Source organism: Micromys minutus (genome assembly GCF_963924665.1).
Source record: "Micromys minutus genome assembly, chromosome: 19".
NCBI classification, from domain to species: domain Eukaryota; kingdom Metazoa; phylum Chordata; class Mammalia; order Rodentia; family Muridae; genus Micromys; species Micromys minutus.
The window spans coordinates 34,743,702-34,760,858 of record NC_137954.1 but is presented as its reverse complement, the minus strand read 5'-3'; the positions used below and the strand labels follow the sequence as shown (position 1 = coordinate 34,760,858).

Here is a 17,157-nt window from a genome sequence, read left to right as displayed (position 1 = left end):
ACTGGAGGCTTTAGATACATAATACTCCAGACAAACCAGATTCTGAGCAGCTGGCCTGGAAACAGAACTAAGGTTGACCACTCAATGCATTCGAAAACTCAGATTCTTCCAGATAGAGTGCAGGCAGCAGAATGGACCCAAGTGGTTTCCCCTAAGACAAGTGAGAGGCTCCAGTGTGCTGGCTGTTTGAAAGAATTAGTTTGACGAGCGTCTGAACTTGAGACAGCTTTTCAGCAGGCTGAGCCATAAACCCCACTCTTTGTAAACACGGGAAAGCCCTCCACGTGGGAGAGTTTGCAGGGTGGACCAAGGTGACCAGGCTCCACATTGGGACCTGCAGGTGTCGCAGCAGAAAGGCCCTGTCTCCATTTGGAGTAGCTTTCTTCTGAGCCTGTGTCCACTCCTGGGCTGTGAGTGGGCTCTGAATCCTTACAGTGGTACCCGATTGCTACATCAACTTCCTCATTTACAAAGATGCTTTCAGCCTCATGATGGCCACTGTGATAAGTGGACCAGTTTAGTAATCAGCCACAAGTAGAAACCTCACATTTCTGTTGTCAAGTCTGCTTCAGATGCTTGAATTGCTCATCCTCCCTGCCCCTCACTGAATCTAAGCAAAAAAATGGCAAGAAATATGGAGGTGCTGTTAATGATACCGTAGGAGAACCGAGACCTAGCAATGTATTTACTATACAGAATTGGGGGTGACTTGGAAGCTTGACGGGACCAGAAGTGACTACAGTAAAAGCTTCCATGAGGTCAGAGGGCAAGGAACTTGCCTTGGAGCAGCTCTGTCTAATCCACAAGTGCAGACAGGAGTGTAAGGGACAGCACCATCTATCTCAGCTCAGAAAGACAAGGCTTTCCCATAGCAAGCGGGGGAAATCACTTCCATGTTAGTTAGAAATTCTTTACATGCTTATTCTAAGTACTGTAAACAGCAAAGACTATGGAGAATCAGCAACGTGACTCCCTAGATGGCTATTAAATTCTCCCTTGGTGCCAAATCATTGAGAGCCTGGCAGACTTTACTTACGCCAGTGCCTGCTGTCTGGGTCATTCCTCAGATACCCCAAGAAACTACAGGATGATCAGAGGCTACTGCCCAGCTCCTGAGGGCATGGCCTCAGCTAGCGCTGTTCCAGACTTGTACCAGAGCAGTGGTTCTCAGCCTTCCAAATGCTGAGACCCTTTAATAGTCCTCATGTTGTGACCCTCAACCATATAATGATTTTCATTGCTTCTTCATAACTGGAATTTTGCTATTATCAATCATGATGTAAATATCTGATATTCGACCCTGTGAAAGTGCTGACCCCTCCCCCCACCACATGGTATAAGAAGCCTCACAGACCTCCAGAGAACCCTGTACTTATTTCTACCCAGGCCAGAGAGGAACACTTCCTTTCAGTGCCCTAGCAACAAGGTGCTGAATACAAGCTCTGGTCAGGCTGCTAAGGCTCCCTTAGTGAGCTGGGACATACTCCTGTGCTGTCTCCACTGGCGTTGTAACATTAGGCTCAGTGTCAGCTTCTGTCGTCAAGGAAAACAGCAAACAGGGCAGAGCATGCTGCTGGCACCTAGGGGCGGCAGGCTGAGATTTGAAGGGAAGCAGCTGCAGGTGAAAAGTCATGAGCTCCAGGGCAGAAGGTGGCAGATGAGAAATGACAAAGAGGACAGAGAGCTGAAACAGGACAATAGAGGTAAAGCCAAGGAGAGAAACTGCTAATGCATAAGTTGATGGTGACGGTCATATCTTTAGGGCCAAGGTTCTTTAGACCCCGGGTCAAGAGCTTTATCACTGGCAGGTTAAGAGAAAAGAGATCCCAGCTTCCTAGACCTATACAGTAGCTCTAACATGTCTATAGGCTGGGGAACCCTTCCACCTTGGTCTGCCTAGAAGCTACAATGTTAGCCTCAACCAAGGACTGCCAGCTTCCTAAACCTGCAAATGCAAAAGAACGGTAACACAAGAAGAGCTAAGGGTCCTGACACCAGAGCCCTGCCCCCCTCACCTGCCTGCGGCCCGCTGACCAGCACTAAGGAAAACCAGAGGTTCAAGACCAGCACCTGAAGCTTCTCCTGGCCTAACCACATTCTTTTCTTCCCTTATACCACATGAGTCCCAAAACAGAACTCAGGTTGTTAGCCTTGGCAGTGAGCACTTTTACGCATTGAGCCATCTTGCCAGCCTGTTCAAAAAATGTATTTATTGTAACCAGAGTTTCTGAGTGGAACAGAAGAACCCCCAGCCAGCTGCCTGGCAGTGGTATTGAGGGACTGAGGAAAAAAGGCCCCAGACACCAAGTCAGGAGGTGTCCCACCCCATAACATGGAGTAGGGCAAGATACAAAAAACTATCATCTGAGAACTGAAACACTTGTCACATGGGAGGGATGCCCTATTCTGTCAGCATGAATGTCATAACAAAAGAACTATTCTTAGATATACTGTGAGTTCTAAAATATTATTCAGATGAACTTCAAAATTATCAGACAAAAAGATAAGCAAATAAAATAATTAATTAAGAAAGAGAGCGAGTAAGTCTTCTCTTGGACCAGCGAGACCCCAGCTCCATGGCTTCTTTTGTCTTATTCAACACCCCCCCCCCCCGTCTCTGCTTCCTCCTTTTCCACTTTCACTGGTGAGTGTGTATAGTGTGCATACATTTGCATGCTTGCACATATGTGCATGCCTGTGTGTGTCTTCTTTGCTCACTTTGTACTTTATATGGTGAGACAAGGTCTCCTGCTGACGTGGGGCTCACTGACTGCTAGGCTACACAGCCAGTTTGTTCCTGGTACCATCTTTACCACCCAAGCACTGTAATTCTAGACAGGCTGCCACACCTACCTGGCTTTAACATGGGGTTTTGAGACCAGAATTCTGGTCCCCTGGCTTGTGCAGCAAGCACGTTCCCTACTGAGCCCTCTCCCTCCACAGTCCTTGTCTTATCTTTAACCTATAAAGGAGGCTAAACATTATTCCAGCTGCTTCCCACGCTTGGCTCCAAACCTGTCTCCCACGTGGCTTTCTCTGATTTAGAAAGAACAGACTATGGTTGGCATGCAGTCATGTACCCTAGGCTAGCACTTTACGTGGAGTGTGGTACTGAAAATCAAGTATCATCACCAGCTCACACACTGGAAAAGGCAAGGATGGGAGCTAGCTGGAGGAAGTACCTTCTGGGGTGTTCCTAGTCTCCTCACTGCTCTCTGCTTCTCCTCTGCCACGAGGTGACAAGCTCATGTTCCTGCTATGCTGTTCTGTTACACCATGTACTTGGAACTAATAGAACCTGGAACCAACCAACCATGGAGAGAACCCTCTGAGACCATGAGCCAAAGTAAGTCTTTCCTCTGTAAGGTTTTAACAGCTACATTGCAACAGTGACACAAACTAACAAGACAGTGTCACAGTCTCCTCACAGACATTTAGAAAAGAGGCTTCACTGACAGGAGTGCTGGTGCTGAGTGAGGTGAGCCAGCTTGTCAAAGGCCTCAGAGATGACACATGGCAGGCAGGATGCAGGCAGACATGAGATGCCTTTCTTTGTATTTATTGTATAAATGTACTTGACATGTAGTACAGTAACTATGGGCCTGTCCTCTGGGGTTTCAGTGGGTACAGAAGGACTTACATGCTTGACCTATGTATTCCCTGCTGCCCTGGACTTGGGGTGAGAACAAGGACAGACTGTTGATCAAATGACACAAGACAAGACACAAGACTCCAGAAACTGAAGCCATAAGCTGACCTGCTAGGAATATGTCCATCAGAGCTCTAAATAGTAACTGTGGCTTCAACCTTGCCCCGAGAGGCCTTCTGAACTAGAGTTCTGCAGAGCTCCAGAAGAGGAGACCCCATATGTAAAGAAGAGAAGGGGAGAAAACAAGCATTGTATACATTGTGGTCTACACATCGGTTCACTGTCTCAAAGGAGATCGCTCAGAATTTCTCCTGCCTTACAGGTGTAAAAACAAAGCTAACAGTGCATGTGGAAGAACAGGGCAGACGAGGGTCTCACTGGGCTGCTCTGACCACCACAGAGAGCAAATTGACATCTTACTGGGTGCGATAGCACACAGCAGTGTTTACAGAGGAACTGTGTCAAAGGGTTCAGCCTCTTCAGAGAGAATGTGGCAGGATCCAGTAAGGATGAAACTATCATAACACTCAAGTCGGTGAATTGGTGTCTAGATATGACTGACCTATAGAAAACCACAGACACACACAAACACACACATTATATACACACCACACACAAGTACACACATACACACACACCACACACACATACAGACACCACACACAGACACATATATACACACTACACATACCACACAAACACACACATTCAGATACACACATAATGATACACTAACACACACAGAAACCAGATATCACACACACCACATAAACAAACTCACATATTTAGATACACACATAATGACACAAAGATACAGACACACATAGACACATCACACCACACACACACACACACACACACACACACACACACACACAGCAAAACCTGGGAATAGAAAGAGAAACCAATAGTCTATTGGTTTTGGTACATGTGTGTGAGCGTCTTCATAGGTTCAGGTGCACTGGTATGCAGGTGTGCATGCAAGCTACAGGCAAGCTTCAGGTGCATTCCCTCAGGCCCTGTCTGCGTTGGGTTTTTTGACAGGGTCACCTTCTCTCTGGCCCGCAGCTTGCCAAGTAGTCTAGACTGGCTGGGCACGGAGTCCAGGAGGCTTCCTGCCATCACTCCATCCATCCCCCAGTGGCAGGGTCAGAAGTATAAGTCTGCACCCAGCTTTTTCACATGGGTTCTTAGGATCAAACTCAGAGCCTCATGCTCATGGAATAGCACTTTTTCATCTGTGTGATCTCAGACCCTGTGGTCCTTTTCCCCAGCAGAAAACCACATTGTAGAGTCAAGGATGGGCTACCACAGCAAGTCATGGCACAGAAAGATAGGTTGGATCTGAGTGCTGAGTGAAAACAGCAAGCTGGCAAGTAACTTACACCAATCAAGCCATATGCAAAGGCAAGCGAGGGCTAAGGTATAGCTCCATGTATTTTCTGCAAAGTTTAGAATGATGTCAGGCTGGAGAGATGGCTCAGCATTCACCAGCACAGAGAAGAGCACAGAAGGGTATTTCAGAGCTCGTCAGAGGACCTGAGTGTGGTGCCTAGCACGCACATCAGGCAGCTGTATGTCCACTTCTCTATGGGCATCTGCAGAATATGCACGTGCCTACACACATGCATAATTAAAAATAATCCATAAATCTTTAAAGAAAAAGATGAAGGCGCAGGAGAGATGGCTCAGCCGTCAAGAGCACTGGCTGCTCGTTCAGGACCCAGGTTCAATTCCCAGAACCCACATGGTGGGTCACAACCATCTGTCACTCTAGTCCCAGAGGATATGACATATGACACCTTCTTCTGAGCTCTATGTGCATTGTGCACATGGTGCACAGATACACGTGAAGATAAAATACACATGACTATACAAATAAATAAAAGTTAACTTAAAAACACCGCATGTTCCTTCAGTTAAATAGTAAGTGGTCACATGCCTGTATGGTCCGTTCCCTCTGAGAAGATGGTCTGTGGTCCATATGCATGGCAGGCTGGGAAGGCAGATGGCTGGGAATCAGAACAGAGTGAAGACAGGCTTAGGCCAGGATGTGGACAGAAGAGGAAATGAAAGAGAAGCTGCAAGCGCTTTCAGACAGTGAGTCATGGGCCCTTGTCCTGTCTGAAGATGGTACCGGCGAGAAGAAAGGAGTCACCGGCTCCTGAGCATCTGGAGAAGTTCAGGGACAGGCAAGCCACTCACAGACTCATAGCTCCACATTCTGACACAGGGCACTTGGCACATGCTGCATGCACTGGGAAAGCGCAGCCCTAGTGTGTGTGAGCCAGTCATCGGTCCACTGAGAGAAACCAACACATGCAGGGTGGTCAGGACGCACGCAGGGAGGGCCCCAGAGGCCACAGTGCATGATGCCGGGTCCACTCCAAGGTTTCCTCAATCTAGATGTGCATGGAAGTCACAGAGCTCCTGGTCCCAGGGCTCCTCAGCTCAGCCCCAGGGATAGGAAAGTTTTCAAGACAGAGTTTCTCTGTGTAGCCCTGGCTGCCCTGGAACTCGCTCTGTAGACCAGGCTGGTCTCGAACTCAGAGATTCCCTTACCTCTGCCTCCTGAGTACTGGGACTAAAGGCATGTGCCATTGCCTCCCAGCCAGTAAATGAATTTCAAAGTTTATCAGGCAATTTTAACTTTCTTTGTAAATCAGTTAAGTTGATATTTTTCAGCTTCCTTCCTCTTTCAGAATAAATGCTGATTTCTGGGGTTGGAGAGATGGCTCGCCAGTTAAGAGCATCTACTGCTCTTGCAGGGAACACGGGTTTGGTTTCCAACACCCACATAACAGCTCACAACTGTTTGTAGCTGTTCTAGGAGATCTAATGATTTTTCTGGTCACAAGCCCAAGAGAGGCATTAGGGGAGGGGAGGGGCAGGGGACCTACTACTGCTGCCAAATTGTCTTCTAAGTATGTGTGCTGGTCCTGTCCTCAACCTGGGTCAGATGCTTCCCTCTGCTGTGGTCAGCAGCTAATGCAGAGACTCAACAAGTCAAAGTTATTAGAGTAACTGACTAGGATGCCTAAATAGGACATCTTACCATCCCCCACCCCTAACTAAGGGTCAAGGAACATTGTAGGGAAGGGGAGGGAAGGCTTGTAAGAGACAGAGGATAAGGAGGAAGGCTGTGTAGTGTTGTCTTGCAGACACGACACGGCCATGGTGCCCACGAGCTCACCACGGCTCTGTTATCTGCACAGAGTCAAGCCAACAAGGTGGCCAACACTGCAGCTGGTAGCTTTAACTGAACTCACTGCACACCCAAAGAGGAATGGGGAGAGAGAGACAGACAAGACAGACAAACATGTGGGAAAGGTAGGGAGCGTGTTAGGGTACCTGGGGGTAGGTATGATCCCATTGTTTGCATGTATGGAATTTTCAAATAAATAAAATTCACTTTAGAATGATAAGCGTAATTCACACATGAACTGTACTATTATCCCGAAATATCTGAGTCAATGAGGAGAGCCCATTCGCTACTTTAAAACGTTAGGAAAGAGAGAAAAAAAACATTTCAATTTGATTGGCCTTTCCTGGTTTCTATGGAAATGACATCAGACGTAAGAATATGGTCTGCAAATGCCTAGGAATCCTGAGGTGTTTTCCAGCCCTAACCTTGCTTTGAGCCACCTGATGTCTATTTCCACGGAAACCAGAGTGGGAATGAGGGCGACAGCCATGAGTCAGTGTGCTGGGTGGTTCATCTCAGCCAAAGTCTAGGAGTCCAGGAGCTGTGCTGCAGAAATACACGGACTTAGAGATGCAAAAGTACCAGAAAAGTGCAAAGGCCTTAGCTGGGAACCAGTGTCGTCTTTATGGACGTGACTACAGACTGCCAAAGCCCTGTGAGCGGGACGGACACGGGACAGATGCTTCTTTGCTAAGTATTGGAAGCTGAAAGCTCTGGCTACCCCACACCTCGGAAGCTACCCCACACCTCGGAAGCTACCCCACACCTCGGAAGCTACCCCACACCTCGGAAGCTACCCCACACCTCGGAAGCTACCCCGCACCTCGGAAGCTACCCCGCACCTCGGAAGCTACCCCGCACCTCGGAAGCTACCCCGCACCTCGGAAGCTACCCCGCACCTCGGAAGCTACCCCGCACCTCGGAAGCTACCCCACACCTCGGAAGCTACCCCGCACCTCGGAAGCTACCCCGCACCTCGGAAGCTACCCCGCACCTCGGAAGCTACCCCGCACCTCGGAAGCTGGCCACAACAGGTGCCAATCAGTGGAGTCTAGCTGCTGGCTCTTTGGACACACGTACTGCAAAAACTTCAGATGGGTGAACAATCTCACAGGTTGTGCATGGTGAAAATGTTGGAGGGGAAACAGACTGTGAGACCACCACTGTCTTTGCCCTGGAGTGCAGATCACTGGGAGGGAACCGGCCATTCATTTCCTCTTCTAGCTAGACTGGACAGTGTGCTTCCCATTTAAAATTATTCCACCCTTGGGGCTGGAGAGGTGGCTTATTGGTTAAAGGTCCCAGCTGCTTCCAGGGGACACAGGTTTCATTCCCAGTACCTACAAGATGGCTAATCAGTGGAGTTACAGAACCTTACATTTTTCTATTATTATGTGGAATGTTGAACCCATGGAGGCCACATCCTTATCAAGGCTTCTCTGTGGTACCCGTGCTTCCTCCTGATGGTGGCAGATGATGGGTGGCAGAAACACTATACAGAAACACATGTGTTTCTGCACAGCCCAGCATGGCAGGTTAGAAACAGTAATGGTGATGAGGGAGATAACAGCTCACAAATATCAAGATCTTAAGACACCCAGGGACCAGCTTGCATGCTTTGCTACTGGTCATCCATTACTGAAGCCTGAATATACAGGAAGGTTATAAAAACCAGCCCAGCCTGGCCTTGCTTTGGATGCTACCTAAAGATTGTATGTTGGTGAAATATATCTAAAGAGGATGATGTAAGTTCTCTAAATGATGATACAGAACAAATTTAAAAGGAATAAAGATCTCATAGTGCTCTGTTGATTGTCTAGCTTTTCTGTGTTGCTGTTTACCACACGAGATGGTCATGACTCCGAGCTCACCAAGATCTCAGGAGGGTCAGCCATAGCCCTACTCACTGCTCTACCCTTCCTCCATGCCCAGCACGGCCCCCTTCCCTCAGGAGTGTGAGCTCATGCCCATAAACCAGGAAGAGAGTAGTCATGAAAAAAAGAGAGAGGTGAATTTGCTGGCTTCCCCAACAAGAGGCAACATTGGAGACAGTCAGTGCTTGGCTCTCTAGAAGTTTTATTGTGTAAACAACAGGCACAAAATGGTGTTGTTAAATTACCCAAGTGTAGAAGTTTCTTATATAATCTTATCTCTTGTGCCTCTGTATCTGGCAAGGTAGGCTAAGGTAGGGGCATCTTGAGTGCTGAGGAAGGGCTCTGTATCCCTTAAGAGAAGAAACAACATGGCTCACATTAGGTCTATGACAAAGAGCTCAGAATGCAGGATGGATGGAATGGAGCTGCTTCCCAAGCAAAACCTGGCAGAGTTCTCAAGAACAGAACTCTAGGGCAAGAGATGTGGCCACCAAGATCATCCTAGGCTCCTCTTCAGAGGAACCACCAAAGGAATTGATGTCTGACGTCCCTCCAGGTTATGGCTGGGATGGGAAAGAAGGACTCACAGACACTAAAATGCCTGTCTGTCTGAATCGGCACAGTTACAATGCCATTGTCCAAGACTCATCTCACAGGCCCATGTGGGTATCTGCCATTTTTATTGTCTCCTTGTCTGAGTTCATCATCTTTAGAAGATCTCAGTCATTTTTCTCCCCACAAGGAATTTGGTTTGTTTGTTTGTTTGTAGACAGGGTTTTTCTGTGTATCCCAGGCTGTCCTTGAACTTAAGAGATCCTCTGCCCCGCCTCCTCAAAAGCTAAGTGCTGGGATCAAAGCTATATGCCACTTCCACCAGAAAAAATTTTAAAAGATTTTATTTATGTGTGTATGTGTGGTTTGTTCTCATGTGAGTGCCCAAGTCCAGAAAAGGGTACTGGGTCACTGGAACTAGAGGCTGTTGTGAGCTGCCCTCCATAGGTTCTGTGGACTGTACTCAGGTCCTTTGCAAGAGCAGTTTGTGCTGTTAACCAGTAAGCCACCTCTCCAGCCTCTTTTTAAAAATAATTACTGTTGTATGTATATGATATTTGTGTGTTTGGTACACATACTACAGTGCACATGTGAAAGTCAGTTCTGTTTTTCTATATACCGAGGAACTCTGAGGATCAAAACCTAACTACCAGGCTGTATGGGGCAAGGACTTTTACCTGATGAGCCATTTTGACAGCCATATTTAAATAAAATGGATCAGTTATTGTTGTTGTTGTTGTTGCGTGTTTGTGTGTAGACACACATACTATGGTGTACACGTGGAGGTAAGAGGACAACTTTGTAGAGTTCTCTCCTTCCACACTTTCCATGGCTTCTGAAGGTGAAATTCAGGTCAGCAGGCTTGTGAGACAAATGGCTTGACCCACTGTGTCTTTATACATACATACGTGTGTGTGTGTGTGTGTGTGTGTGTGTGTGTGTGTGTAGTGTCTGATGTACATGTGCATGTAGGGAGCGGGTGTGCATGCTCCAGCACAGTATGAAGATCCGAGGAAGGATTCAGCTCTTCAGGACTGTATCATAAGTGTTTTTACCAGCTGAGCCATCTTGCTAGCTTGAGGCTTTCTAGGTTCTGTGTGTTTAATTCTGATTTAACGTCACTGGGCAAGTTATAACACTAATACAATTAATTTGGCCATTATACGTAAATGACACACATCTGAATTTACTCATGTTTAGTTTTGAAGCATAAAAGAGCTGGGTCAGCAGTGACACAATAACATAGGCTAGGTGGGGCTTTATTTACTGGTTTATTTAATTTTGAGACAGGGTTTCTCATTGTGACCAGACCTGGCTGTCTTGGACTAGCTTTGTAGACCAGGCTGGGCTGGAGTGCCAGGATTAAAGGTGTGTGCAACGACACTGCTGGACTGGAACCTGAAGGCCTTAGACAACGGAGATCCCCTGTGTGCATCCACGCAACGCCCGGGACAGCACCGCAGATTTAACGCTGCTCTGTTCAAATTTCCAAGCTTTTAGGAGCATGGAGTTGGGGTGGAGGTGCTGATTTATAAGAGGGAATTTATCTAAATATTCCAGGTGAAGCTCTAAAATAACAACGGAAAATATAGGCTAGAAAGATGGTTCAACAGGTAAGAGCACTACTGCTCTTCCAGAGGACCTGGGTTCAATCCTGAAAACCCACATAGTGGCTCACAACTGTCTGTAATTTCAGTTCTAGAGAACTCACACCCTCACACAAACATACATGCAGGCAAAACACCAATGCACATAAAATAAATTAACTTTTTAATGGAAAACTACTCAGCAGTTAAGAGCACTACTCTTAAGAGCACTCTTGCTGGGCTGGAGAGATGGCTCAGCGGTTAAAAGCACTGACTGTTCTTCTAAAGGTCTTGAGTTCAAATCCCAGAAACCACATGGTGGCTCACAACCATCTCTGATGAGATCTGATGCCCTCTTCTGGTGTGTCTGGAGACAGATACAGTGTACTCATGTACATGAAATAAATAAATAAAATCATTAAGCTCTCAAAGACAAGTAGGGATCAAGGTTCAGTTGCCAGAATCCCATCTGCACAGTCCCATCTGCATGGTTGCTCACAACCATCTAGAATCCACTCACAGGGTATCTGAACCCTCTTCTGAACTCCTGGGATGTCAGGTAAGCATGTGGTGTACATACACACATGCAGGCAAAACATTCATGCACATAAAATAAATAAATCTTAAAAATAATTTTAATGGAAGAGACAGCCCAGTCTGCTGAAGTGTGAGGGCATGAGCCCCATCCTCAGAACGCACACAAGACAGTCAGGTGTGGTGGAACGTGCTCATAATCTCAGCACTTGGAATACGGAAGCAGGGAGTCCCATAAAGTCATCAGCCTAGCCTGATCAGGTGTGCCACAGGTTTCATTTCGGTCTTATCTTACATGTGTACACACACCTACACATATATGCCTGCACACTTACATACCCAGGCTCTTGTGTATACATAAGTACACACCTACACATACCTAAACACATATACACAGCAACACACATCTATATACACATATCCTCACAATTACACACCTATGCACATATGCCCTCATTCCCACACTCCTATACATACACACACTGACACCTACACACACACAATACAGAGACCCCCCCAAACATCTACAAACCTATACATACACGTACCTACACACTCCTTTACATACATATACACAATTACACACCTGTACTTATACCCTTACAGAACCCTAAAAATACGATGAAAGCTGCCTTTCCCTGGTTTTATTTTATTTATCATTTATTTATCTGGAGACGGAGTCTCACTGTATAGCTCTGGATGTCACTGTGTAGGCCAGTCCAGTCTCAAGTTCACAGAGATCTGCTGGCCTCTGCTTTCTTAGTACTGGAATCAAAGGTGCTCATCACCATATGTCTGGCCTCTTTCCCAGATTTCTATTATAACTGTAGGCAACAGAAGGCGTTTGAACAGAATTATAATATCAGTTAAGTTAGAGAATAATTTGGAAAACAAATATTCAGAATTCAAAAAGGACCAAAACAAACTGTGCTTAACTCTTCAAGAGTAAAAAATTCAAAATGTATTTATTTTTATAACTTTTCAAACTAAACCAGAAATTTAAACATCCCTGAGCCATCTGACGGACATGCAGGATCTCTGAACTATTTTTTCCTACAAATCTAAAATTGCCCATGCCTGCAAACGTTTTGAAAGCCCACACACTGAAGAACATGGTGGGGGGAGGGGTGTGACTGGAAGACCCTGGCTACAGAAACACAATCACCTGGTGTGGTGACCCTGCTTCACTGTGTCGATGGGGTCTATCAGGAGAGGAGACAGAGGCCATGCCAGCAGTCTCTGAACCCAGGACAAAGCTGCAACCAGCAGTGAGGTCAACAGAAAGATGTGTGTACCTGTTACTCTGAAGACACTCAGGTTAACAGTGGCTGCCTGATCATCTGTGGTCTTCCTCAGGATCATCTGCGCACCTCAACACTTGGCAACAAAACCCAAGTGAAATATTTAAAGTTCTCCTGCATCTGCTGACGCGTGTGGTGAATCCTGGAACAATCAGCAGCAGCAGGGACAGGTGACACCACAGACAGTAGGAGGGAGACAATGACACACGGGCCTGTCCTTACTTTTGTCTATGACAAACACCTGAGAAAGTGAGGCTAAAGGAACCAAGCTTTATTCTGGCTCTGAGGTTTCATGCCATGGTCAACTGGTTCCTTTGCTTTGGGCCTAAGGGGCAGCAATGTCACACCCATGAGTGCATGTGGCTCAGGAGACTCAGGACACACAGAGCAGAAGAGGGCACCACACCCTGGATGGCAGGGTCCCAGGAACTAATTCCTTGAACTAGGTCCATTTCTTAGGAGAGGCTTTATTAAAAAATATTCTTAATCAATGAACCAAAGAATGAAACATGAATAACACTAGAAAACTCTTAGCGACAAATAAACCAAACTTATGTAGACGCTGTGCTCAGAGGGAAACACAGCTTTAACTGTCCAGATAAAAAGACCCCAAGTCCATAAAACTTAATACTGTAGAAACCAGAAAAAAAGAAAAGTGTGTTAAAACTAATGTTAGCAGAAGGAAGAGAATAAAAATCAGAAAGAGATAGAAGGAATGGAAAAACAACAGAGAAAACTAACAAAGCAAAACAACTGGCTCTGAGAACAGATGAACGAGACTGAGAAAGCCTTCAGCCTGACAACCAGAAAAAGAGATGCCTCATATTGTTAAATGGGGCATCACTACAGAACCTAGAGAAACAAAAAGGGTCATAGGAAATGACACAAACAACAACATCCTAGCCAATTACATAATTTAAGATGAAATAAAAAAATCTAAAACCCACAAATTACAGAGCTATCTTAAGAAATATAAATGCTCAAAAAAATCTTAAAAAAAAAAAAAGAAGAAAATTTGCACAAAACCAAAACATAAAGAGGCACAATGACACACAGCTGCAAACTCAGCAGCCAGGAGGCAGAAGGCAAAAGAAGGACAATACAAGGTCACTTCAGGTAACTACAAAGTTCAGGGCCAGCCTGGGCATCATGAAATCCTGTCTAAAAGTAAAATCAACAAACAGATCAATCTGGAGAAATCTATTGTAATTACCCCCCAAAAAAACAAACTCATATTTCTTCACCTAGCAAGCAAGAGGTTGTATAAATAAAAGCTCCAGCAAATGAGATGCTTATGCCTCCTCTAGCACAGCTTAAAGTAGCAAAACCTAGACAACTGTATCTCCACCACACTGAGAAACATCAGTTTACTGCACGGATGACTCAGAGGATTTCCAAGGAATATTAACAAAGGAAAAGGCCATATTATGCATATGTGCATGTCTGTATATTTACACTAGATCTCTATCTGAAAAATAACGGTTACTAAAACATACAGAGAGAAACGTATGTATGTGTATGCCTATGTATGTTTCTGAGAAGGCCCATATACATATTCATAATAGCGTGCTTTCTTGGGCTGGAGCTGAGGTGGAGAATCAAGCATACACTTATGTAGTCTCCTTTCCAAGCCGTGTGTCCTCCTTCAACCCACGGACTTCCTCTCCACCCAAGGCTTTTTTCTACCCAAGGCTTTTCTCTACCCAGCCTCTGTCTTCCAGGATTCTAGACTCCCCCCACCCCCCCACCCCATACACCATAGCACTTCCATTTCCTTCCCCTTTCTGGACCTGTGACTGCTTGTTTTATTTTCTGCTATCTGCTGTAATAGCGTGTGCCTACCAATGTCTGACCAGAGACCCCCCAGGGCATGCTTTGTCACCCCACTTAAGAGTCCCAGGTCACTTACTACCTCCATGAACTTGGTGAGTGTGACCTTTTCCTGCATGTCTCCATGTCATGAGAATGGAGCAATACTGACCACAGGGCAGAACACAGGCAGGAACTGTGAGGTGCTGGAGCAGAAGTACCACGTGATGATGCTATACAGTAGTAACTTTATGGAGGTATTGTAAACCACGGGTATACCACACATAGTCTCATGGCATCTTCTTTTTAATCCCTTCTGTATTTCCTAGAACATGGTTACTTCCAGGTCCTTAAATATTTGTTCAATACATAATGAAGAAAAGATAAGACGGAAGGAAACGGGGTTATTTACATAGATCCCACAAATAAATGTGCATGGCTGACTGCCCCTGGCACTAAAACCTATTTTGCCAAAAGGAAGAGAATATTTGTCTTCAAATCAATCTTCTGAAATGTCCGGGAAGACATTTATTTCAATCTAAAGCCATGTGGACGTTCATCTGAGCATGTACTGAGGAAACCTCCTTGGGGTGAAGGCACTGGCACCAGGTTCCTGGCCCTTGGGATCTTCTGCCAGCCCTTGAGCAACACTATGCACATGTTAATCATAAAGACAAAGCACGAGAGACTACACATTCTTCAAGCACTAGATGGGAGCATCTGAACCTGGCCTGACCACTGCTTGGCATTGCTCATTCTCTTGAATGCATTTCCAAGTTTATCTAATGCCGCTTTTATTTCTCTGGAGAGTTAAATGGGGCTGGAGCCTTATGGGCCAAAAGAATCTAAGAGGCAAGTTATCCCCATCCCCCATCTCTCCCTTATTTTCGACAGGGTCTTAAGTCATCTAGGCCACTATTAAACTACTGAGGAGGGTGGCCTCGAACACCTCTGATCCCTCTGCCTCTACCTCCTGAGGGCTGTGATTATAGGTGCATAGCACCAAGCAAGGTTTCTAGGGTGCTGAGTACTGAGCCTAGGTCTCTGTGCATGGTAATCAAACCAGCGGATACAGATGCCCAGCCCCTGGGCAGACAATGAGAACTGGGTGTGGTGGCACACTCCTTTAATCCCAGCACTCAGGAGGCAGAGGCAGGCAGATCTCAGTGACCTGGAGGCCAGCCTGATCTAGGGATATAGAGAAACCCTTTCTGTTTTTAAAAGAGAAGAGGAGGAGGAAGTAATCGAGGATGACAAGGAGAACACTGGGCTTTGAGGCCTTCTTCTCCCTACCTCACATCTCCTGACAATTACAGATGGATATGTTTGGTTTTTCTCATCTCAAACTAAACCAAAATTACCTTTATCCTTCCCCTTTTCCTACATGTGTCCACAGTTTGTGAAGAATGGAATATACTAAACATTTTCTTGCAACCTGTTTGCTCTTCATTTTACTGGAGTGTGGCTTTTGCCCCATTTAATCTAAGACCCCCAAACTGTGCCTCTGGCCAGCCCTACCACATCCACTGTCCTGTTTTTCCTTCTCCCCTTGCTGGACAGTCTGAGGACCCAGGCCCTCCACCTCCCACTCACACTTCCTCATTCTTCTTCCTCTTTGCAGTTCCTAAAGTCAATAAAAAGGGTGTAGTTTTCCACACCTTTCTGCTGTGTGGGCATATAAGTATATCTATAACTCACAGGCGTGTAGATTTATATGTTTGCTTTGTTTTAAGCACTGTTCACATTAACTTTATGATTTTTTTTGAGACAAAGCATCGCTATGTAGCCCATATTGGCTTTGAATGCCACATCCTCCTGCTCCAGCTTCTTTCCTGAGTGTTAGCATCCTACACCCAGAGCTCCTTACATGGTCTGTAAGGCAGAAGGTGCACTGCTAGCTCTGTAACTTTCCATTGTTAGTTATAAATGGGTGCGTACTCACAGAATTGAGTCTTCCCACATTAGACAAATAGTTGCAGTTTTAAGACATTAGGAAGAAAAACTAGCTCTTGCATTCGGGTACCTTAAGGGCTTGCAGTGAGGAAGGCAGTGTAGCTCTCGGCTCAGTGTAAGCAAGGCTGCATAGTTCATCTGCTGCCTGGTCACTCTGCGGGGCCACGTCCATAAGCAGCTGCCACCGACTTCAGCCTAAATTGGGTCTAAATGTCAGATTTTTAAAAATTCCTGCACTGCTAAGTAACACTGACCATCCCATCTGTTTCAGGAGCAACAGCAGTGCACGGTACTGCACAGGTTCCTTGAATTGAAGTATCTGCCACTTTGTTCCTCCCTGGCAATGTTAACAGATAGTTATGAAGTGACACTTGACGTTGGTGGTCCCTGCTAGACTCCAGCAGTTCACTGACAAGATCACTGAGGGTCATCCAGAGTCTGCTACCCAAGTCATCAGTGTTACTCTTGGTTCTGTCCTTTTATTGTCCACCACTTAGTTACTGTAACAAACGCCTTCAAGTGCCAACCTCAGCCCAGGCAGTTTGGTTTTTTTTTTTTTTTTTGGTCTGCTTGACACAAACTACAGTTATCTGGAAAGAGGAACCTGAACTGAGAAAATGTTTCCATCAGATTGTCCAATAAGCAAGTCTGCAGGTTCTGGGGTGCAGAAAAACAAACTGAGCAAGCCATGAGG

At 45.9% G+C, this 17,157-nt stretch overlaps 1 protein-coding gene across 1 annotated transcript in view; it reads right to left on the bottom strand.

Moving 5' to 3' along the window:
- ARMC9 (armadillo repeat containing 9) overlaps nt 1–17,157 on the bottom strand; it is a 119,993-nt gene that overhangs the window by 40,337 nt on the left and 62,499 nt on the right. The window lies entirely within an intron of this gene.